The sequence below is a fragment of the Parasteatoda tepidariorum genome, chromosome 2, assembly GCF_982258835.1.
Source record: "Parasteatoda tepidariorum strain Cologne lab strain chromosome 2, Ptep-v5.0, whole genome shotgun sequence".
Lineage (NCBI taxonomy): Eukaryota > Metazoa > Arthropoda > Arachnida > Araneae > Theridiidae > Parasteatoda > Parasteatoda tepidariorum.
The window spans coordinates 48,795,137-48,803,018 of record NC_141756.1 but is presented as its reverse complement, the minus strand read 5'-3'; the positions used below and the strand labels follow the sequence as shown (position 1 = coordinate 48,803,018).

The 7,882-nt window shown below is 27.8% G+C and overlaps 1 long non-coding RNA gene across 1 annotated transcript; it reads right to left on the bottom strand.

Moving 5' to 3' along the window:
* Window positions 1–228: 228 nt before the first annotated feature.
* Window positions 229–6,649, bottom strand: LOC147815756 (uncharacterized). The gene is made up of 2 exons (XR_015431370.1): window positions 6,341–6,649; window positions 229–5,265 (listed from the first exon to the last, which is right to left on the bottom strand). It is a non-coding gene; the product is annotated as an uncharacterized LOC147815756 (long non-coding RNA).
* Between the last annotated feature and the right edge of the window lie 1,233 nt (window positions 6,650–7,882).

Sequence of the window (7,882 nt, the reverse complement as noted above, 5' to 3'; positions counted from 1 at the left end):
TAATTGATTTCTCATTTTATTTTAATTCTTAAATAAACCCTACATTTATTTATTTATGGTATTTTACCAATTGCTGCAACTAACAATTACATTTGTATTCATAAATATGTGTAAAAAATCTGATTTTTTTTCTTGCAACCTTTTTTTCTTTCTCAATAGTTTTTTAAGTTAAACTGAATTTAGTAAACATTCAAATAAGCTTATAAGAAATGAAATAGAATCTTGAGACATTTCTCAAATATTTAATTAATGAATTGAGTTAACATTGAAATAAACTTATAAAAAATAAATTAACACATGTTAAAATAAACAATAAAATAAAAAACATTAATAAAATAAATGATTAAAAAAGTAAAATAATTTCTTAAATATTTCAGCACAAGGACTGCAAGAATGGGAACTTTAATGCTCCCTCATTTAATAAGTACATGAACAGAAATAAACAAATTGTTTAGGTTTGATATTCAAAATGGAAAGGTTTAATTTTCATATATATTAATGTAGGCATATGGATATTACAGCTTAACCTAGTCTGGAGTAATTTAGTTAAAAAACTTTTTCTCTTAATTATACACATGAGATAATACAGCTGTATTACAATAAATAAAAATGATAGGTTTGGTTGCGCAAAATTAATGATCTTGCACTATTAACACTGAAGATTTGTGATTGAACTAGTAAATCTCAGTACATATACGCTAATTTCAAATAGTGATAAGATAACATCGATAAAGATTTATGTCGGAGATTTCTTAAGTGTGAAAATTATTGTTTTAGGAAGTAATTAGTAGTTTAATTAGGTTTAGTAATTTAAAATAAAATTGCTTGTGAATATCTTTTTTAACTTGTAATTGATTCTTATGTTTTTAAAGGCGTCTCAAGAATGTCATTCAGTTAGGGAATGTGGAAATAAACATTTTTTGCTTATGAAGTTTATTCCTGTGAATACATTAAAATATTTTCTTAAACTATTACCATGATGGGAAATTAAAAAAAACAGTGCGTTTTAAAAAAAATTATCTGTATAAAGTAATCGACGTCAAAAGAGTGTAACCTTGCATTAAGTGTTGAATAGCATTAGTTGCTTCTGAAGTTTTTTTCCCCCATAAATAAATTAAAATAATATGTATCTCACTATAGGATATTTTAAAACTTCCAATTTGCTTTTTCATTTTTATGCACTAAAAAACTTGTGTCCCAATTTACTGATATAAGTTTTTTAGTTGGTTTTGCAGAACTGCACCGTTTTTATACAAATAATAGTTACTTAGGTTTGAAATATTTTGAATCATTCATTATGAGTGAGGGAATATAAAATATGAGTTTCAAATTTCTTGCTCAATATGAAACCTATTTAAAGACCAGAAACTTTGACCAATTTTGTTCATAGTCACAGCATGACAGGTATTAATATTAAACGGTAAAGGTTGAACAACAAAGCATTAAAATTTTTTGCATTTGTAACTGGTAAGAGTTGCGAGCGAGGGAATGATATTTCATAATGTTGAATTATTAATGAAAAATTTATTTCAAATAATACTTCAAACTTATACTAAGCTGAAATATAATCTTCAAAATATATTTTGAACAAATAACTCATTCATATATCTGGGGGGGGGGAAAACTAATAGTCTACCATTTAAACTTTATAGCAGAGAGCTACCCAAATATCAGCAGAAAATAACCAAAAGATTGATTTAAAAATATTTAATATTTCCTTGTAATTAGAAGAATTTGTAGTATTTATTAAGATTTTTTTTGGTTAGGATTGAAATTAATTTATGTATTTAATTATCTCATTAGAAAGGAAATGGCTATAGAACATTACGGTTTTTTAAATTAAAATTTAAGTTGGAAAGAAACAAAAGTTTGTGAATCCATAATATGATACTATTAACACAAAGTTAACAAATTTTATGTTTAAAAAAAGCGTAACAAAAAAATTAATGTTAATTTTGAAAACAATAGGTTTAAATATATTAATTTGACTAGTGTGACTTAGCGTGTGAAGATGCAAGTTGTAAGCCAGTAAAATAGGATATTCTACAATCATGGCATTAAACAGTTTTTTTTAGATATCAAGTTTTTTTTTTTTAAAAAAAAAAGCTGTTAGTGCTGATGGTCTTAAATTAAGACTTATGCAATGAAAGCAACAGTACATGAAAATAAAGGTTTCAAAAAGGATAAATACAAGATCTATACTCAATCGAAACATTTTTTATTTATAATATTTACTTTTAACAAACGTTAGTTATTTTCATTAAACACAAAAAAATTTTTTGATTGCATCCAATTTACATTTTTAAGTCTTAGAAAGCTTTTCATGTTTTTGCATAATTGATAAAAGAGGAAAAGAATATAAAAATTATGGAATGCTATTATGGATTGTTTAAAAAAAAAAACCAGATTTGTAGAGTTCGAAAGAAAAAAAAAAAAAACGCTGTGGAAAACCGAGTTTTATTTTTCCACCAGAAATCAAAAATTAACACTTGTTATTTTGTAGATCACCAGGGACCAAAAAATGTAAGGATAGGGTCATGGAGGAAAAAAACATTAGCACAAATAAAATATGTTGAATAATAAAGTCAAGTTATATTTTTAATCAAAAATTGTAGCAGAATTCCTAACTTACAAAGTTTAAAATTTATTAAAAAGGACTTGCCGATCTTAGACAGTGAAATTTACATTATGAGCTATAAATTAAAACAAATTCATTAAATAGAATAAAAACTACAATTCTTGAAAGATAACCTTAAATTGAACAATTCCAGTGAACTAAATATTTATAATCCCTCAAGAAAAAGCTGCCAAAATGCCCATTAAAAATTATTTAATTTTATTCTTATATTAAAGAACATAATGCTAGAAAGCTTTCAGTTACATTTCAAAAACAGGTATTAACTTTGTTATGTATAGCAAAAAAAATCTAAAAAAAGCACCCTAGTTTTTTAACTAAATAATTTTTATTTCAAAAGCACTAAAACAATATTCAATACCCACTGTGGATTATGAAACTATTATAAAGCATGTAATACTAGAATTATAAAAAAAGCTAATTGCTAAACAATGTAAATATACTTTTTCATAAAATATTCTAAACCATAAAATGCAGTTAAAATAAATGTTGAAAACTAGATGAAAACAATACAATTTTAATAATATTGCTGAAGAAAAAATCTTATATCCTCATAAAGAACAGAAAATAAAAATTAACAAATTTATTCAATACTTGAAACAGAATAAATTTGAATTTGTAAATGAAGTTTAAATAATGCTACTGTCGACTATAACAATTAATTATGTAAATAATAACAATTTAATAAATTATTATATATTTTAGTAATTGCAATTATTATCAATGGGGACTGATTTCAAAGCACATCTGAGATCTCTTATTTTATAAACAATATAATAAACTTAAACATTTTGTAATATGCACAGGTGAAATAACTTTACTTAAACCTCAAAGCTTTGAAGAAATAATAATCAATAACTTATTGAATTGAAATCAATAATTAAAAATAGTACAATTAAAACAATAACTTTATGAATCAAGGGTATTAAGAAAACTTGAATTTTTTTCTGGTCTCATACTCAGATCTAACATAGAACACTTGAATAATGCATACAGACCAAAAAAAAAATTATCTACACCTAGGAAAATAAGAAACTAGCAGTAATTAACTTGCAGGGGTCTGTCTAGGTTTTTCTGAGAGGTACCTATTTTGTGAAAATTTAGACATAATTTGTGAAAAATTAAAAATTATATTTAAAAATCAACACAAAAATATGGATTTATCGATTCTTAAAGGATACAAAAATAAAATTTTAAGAAAAAGTATTTTGTGAAACTACCGTTTTTCCTAAAACTGAATTTGTGAAACTACCGTTTTTCCTAAAGTTGAATTTGTGAAGGTACCGCTAAACGGTAGTAAATTCGGCCTAGACAGACCCCTGACTTGATCTGCCAAATATAATTGTAAAAATTTTTTATCCCTATAGCATTTTTCCCCTTCGACTAATAATTAATATATTATATGCCTTTTAGTAAGCTGACTGATAGGCATAGTAGAAAAATCAAATGGATATTTTTTGGATTTGGATGGTTTGTAAAAATTATACAAGATAAAAAAATGAGGTAAACATTTGCTACAGTTAAAATCAAATTAAGTGGATTTCAATGCATTAAAGCATGTCAAAACAAATTAATCCTATTTGTTTTTAAAAAAACATATGTACCAGATAAAACGAAAAAATTTTGCTACGTAGAATATCAAATTATATGAATTTCAAGCAACTAAGAAAAAGAATTCAAATCAATAGCGCAGCATGTCAAATAAACGAATAAAATCCATGATCATTTGTTTTTAAAATAATATAAAACTGAATACAATCAAGCACAGGCATGCATACAAAACAAATTCACTTGAACCTGCAATGTGCTGGGCAACTGGCTCGTTGTTGTATGCAACTGAATTCAACAAGTGTTCAATCTGAATTCAATATGTCTTTACTGTTCATCTAATTTTTTAAATATTTGCTTAAATTTTACAGCAATTTCGAATGAGCATTGTTAAAATAGTCAATGATTTTCACAGACAAAGAAATTAGTTTAAGTTACTACTATATGTGACCACTATTTTAACACAAAATTGATTAAGACATCAATGCATTTTTTTATTTTTTATAAAATATGATAAAATATAATATTTCACAAAATTTTAATGCATAATACTAAGATATTTTGAGCATGGAGATTATTTTACAAAAAAATGTAATTTATCAAAGACATTTTCATGAATACAGGTTTTATATATATATATTTTAATCAATTGTTTGAAAAATATAAAGGTAACAGAAATTTCAAAATATTAAGAAATGAAAATCCTTAAGTACAATAAATTACAGTCTATTATCACAGCTCTTTTTTTCAAAAAAAAAAGAAAGAAAGACTTAAGATGTCCATAAATAATGTAGAGCATTGTAAAATATTATGAAACCTATGATAAATGATAGTTAGTAGCAGCCGCTGGTCTAGGGAGGTTTCTTGGAAGATCAGTTAAAACCTTGCTTGATGATCTATTACTAGCCTTTGTCATTGTCTTAATTGCACTGGTGATTTCACTGAAGATGCCATGTGATATTTAGTTCAGCTTAGCCACTGTCCATAATTTAGATATCAAAATTAGTTTCTGGATAAGAATCCTCTTTACAGTAGAAAAATCATCTCATTCATCAAATAGAAAGCTGTCTGCATAAATGTAGCTGAAAATTTAAAAAAAAGAAAGTGAGGCCATAAGCATTCAATGGAAGGGGTATCTGTTTAACGAATAAATGTACTCAAACTTTATTTACTAGAAATTCTATGTTTAAATAGGTAGGTACTTACTATAAGGAACCGATTTAGGATAAATCACGATTTTTAAACAATTTTAATAACATTTGATAACATTAAAATTTAAATATTTTTGACACTAAGGAAACTGAAGAATATTTTGTTAGAAACAATTTTTAAAAAGGATTATATTGTTAATTATCAATCTTTGGAGTCAGAAAACCACTATTACCACAATCTTTCTATTATGTTTCCCATTATCCACATTTAATTAAACACCACAAATAATTACTACTGTTAATTATTTGTGTTATAATTGTTACTTATTTATTGCACCTGAAATACATAAGTACCATAATTCCTTCTGTAGCAACAAAACAAAAAATAGTAACAACAAATATTAAATTATCTATTTCTATACATTGTGAAATTGAAAGGTGTTTTAAAACTAAGATGTGCCTGATGTAAGATGTTATATATTTTGTCACTAGAAATGTATTGTTTATTAAAAAATTTTCTCCATGCAACTGAAATTAAATTAATAGATACAATTGTTTATATTATTAACTGATTAGAAAAAATAATGCCGAAAACTAAAGTCATGCACGATATTTTGTTAAGAAGAGATTAATAATTAATAGGTACTTTATTTACGTCGCATTAGAGCTGCTCAATGACATGAATTATGCATATGACTGTTAATGGAAGGATACTTAATAACAGTACAATTCAAATTCAATAAAAATTTATAAAGTAATATAAATAAAAAATTCTATAACTTAATATAATATTCGTAACGGAGCCAAAGCTATAACTACTAAGAACATATATTTTTAATAATTCAACATACCTATCATAACTGTTTATTTACATATTGAACGTAATTTCACTTAGTATCTATCTGTGAAAGGTTTTTAAAGGAAAAACTAACAAAAGTAAAAGCGTTAAAACTTCACAGTTTGGCGCGAAAAGAACCATCGGTACTCTTAAGAAAATTAGACTTACCTAGCATCACTCACGAACTCTTTATTTAATTTATGTGTCGATACTCCAACCAAGGAAATTAGCAGATTCTCTTCTTTTGTTTAATGAAAATGACATAAATAGTTGTTTCAGGCATGGCGATTTCAGCTTCGCACATTTCGAAGCTGTATATCAACATACCGCGACTTTTCCAGAAGAGGTACATGCGCACAAACCTATTTTATTCTGACGTCATTGCTTAGAATCACGTATTCCCGAGAAAGAGGGAAAAAGTTGCATATTCCCCGTCTTAAGGATTGGGAACATTACGGTTTGGAATCGTGCCTCCAGGATCTTGGAACAGTTTTTGACCAGTAGATGTCGCTACTAGCGATGATAAGCTCATCACTTTCCTAAAAGAGCATTCTTACTGCATTGCAGAAAATCGCATATGCGATTTCAAAGACGATAAAAATATTTTTTATCTTTTCCAAGGCCCACCTGTGTTAATACCCGTCAATTCAGGCATATACAGAGCGATTTTGTTCGCCTCTCTTTCAGGGGCACCATATTAGGTGGGCCAACGTCGCTCCCACAGTGAGGACAGATAGTACAGAGAAGGAAAGAGCATCCATGCCTTGCCCGAGATTCGAACCCAAAACCTTCCTGATGCAAGTGCAGTTACCTGCCCCTGCACAGGCCGGTAGGTTAATAAAAAGGTTCCTTAATTATGCATCCTTACCACACAATTTAAGAATTTTTCTTTGCCAAGAAAAGTTATAATGCAGTAATACTTAATGAATTAAGACACCTCCGTGAAAAACAATTCGAACAGAAATAAAAAAAAAATCGAGTGTTCTGTTCGAGGGTTTTACATTTGAGCAACTTAGCATGAAGGTTGTTGTTGTTGTAGTTCATTTACGTCGCACTAGAGCTGCACAATGGGCTATTGGCGACGGTCTGGGAAGCATCCCTGAGGATGATCCCAAGACATGCCATCACAATTTTGATCCTCTGCGGAGGGGATGGCACCCCCGCTTCGGTAGCCCGACGACCTGCGCATGAAGTCGAGCACTTTACGGTAGAACAGTTTAACAAGGACCAATACCGCTCACCCTTTGGCCCAACGCAGGCTGATCCAAGTGGTCACCTACCCGCACACTGACCGCAGCGAGTGATGCTTCACTTCGGTGATCTGCTGGGAACCGTGTTTTAACGATCAGTCCACTGCGGGACTCTACCTATTTGAAGACAAGTGAAAATAAATGAAATTATGTTTCTTAATTAAGCATCTAAAGTAATCAAGTACTCTATAAAAATTTCAAAAACTATTATATTGTAAAAGCATTCGTTCTTTCAAATCTCTAAAAGAAAATTGTACAGCGCATGAAAAATAATTATACAATTTATAGTAGTTACCAATTGTTTAAAAAAAAAATTGCAACATTTTACTAAAAAACGAGTTTTTTTTTAACTACTATTTTTTTAAACTACTATTACAATGTAGTTAAAATAAAAGTCAATAAAAACACGGCAATAATTATATCAAACATATTACGGCTAAAAATACACAAAAATTTGGAA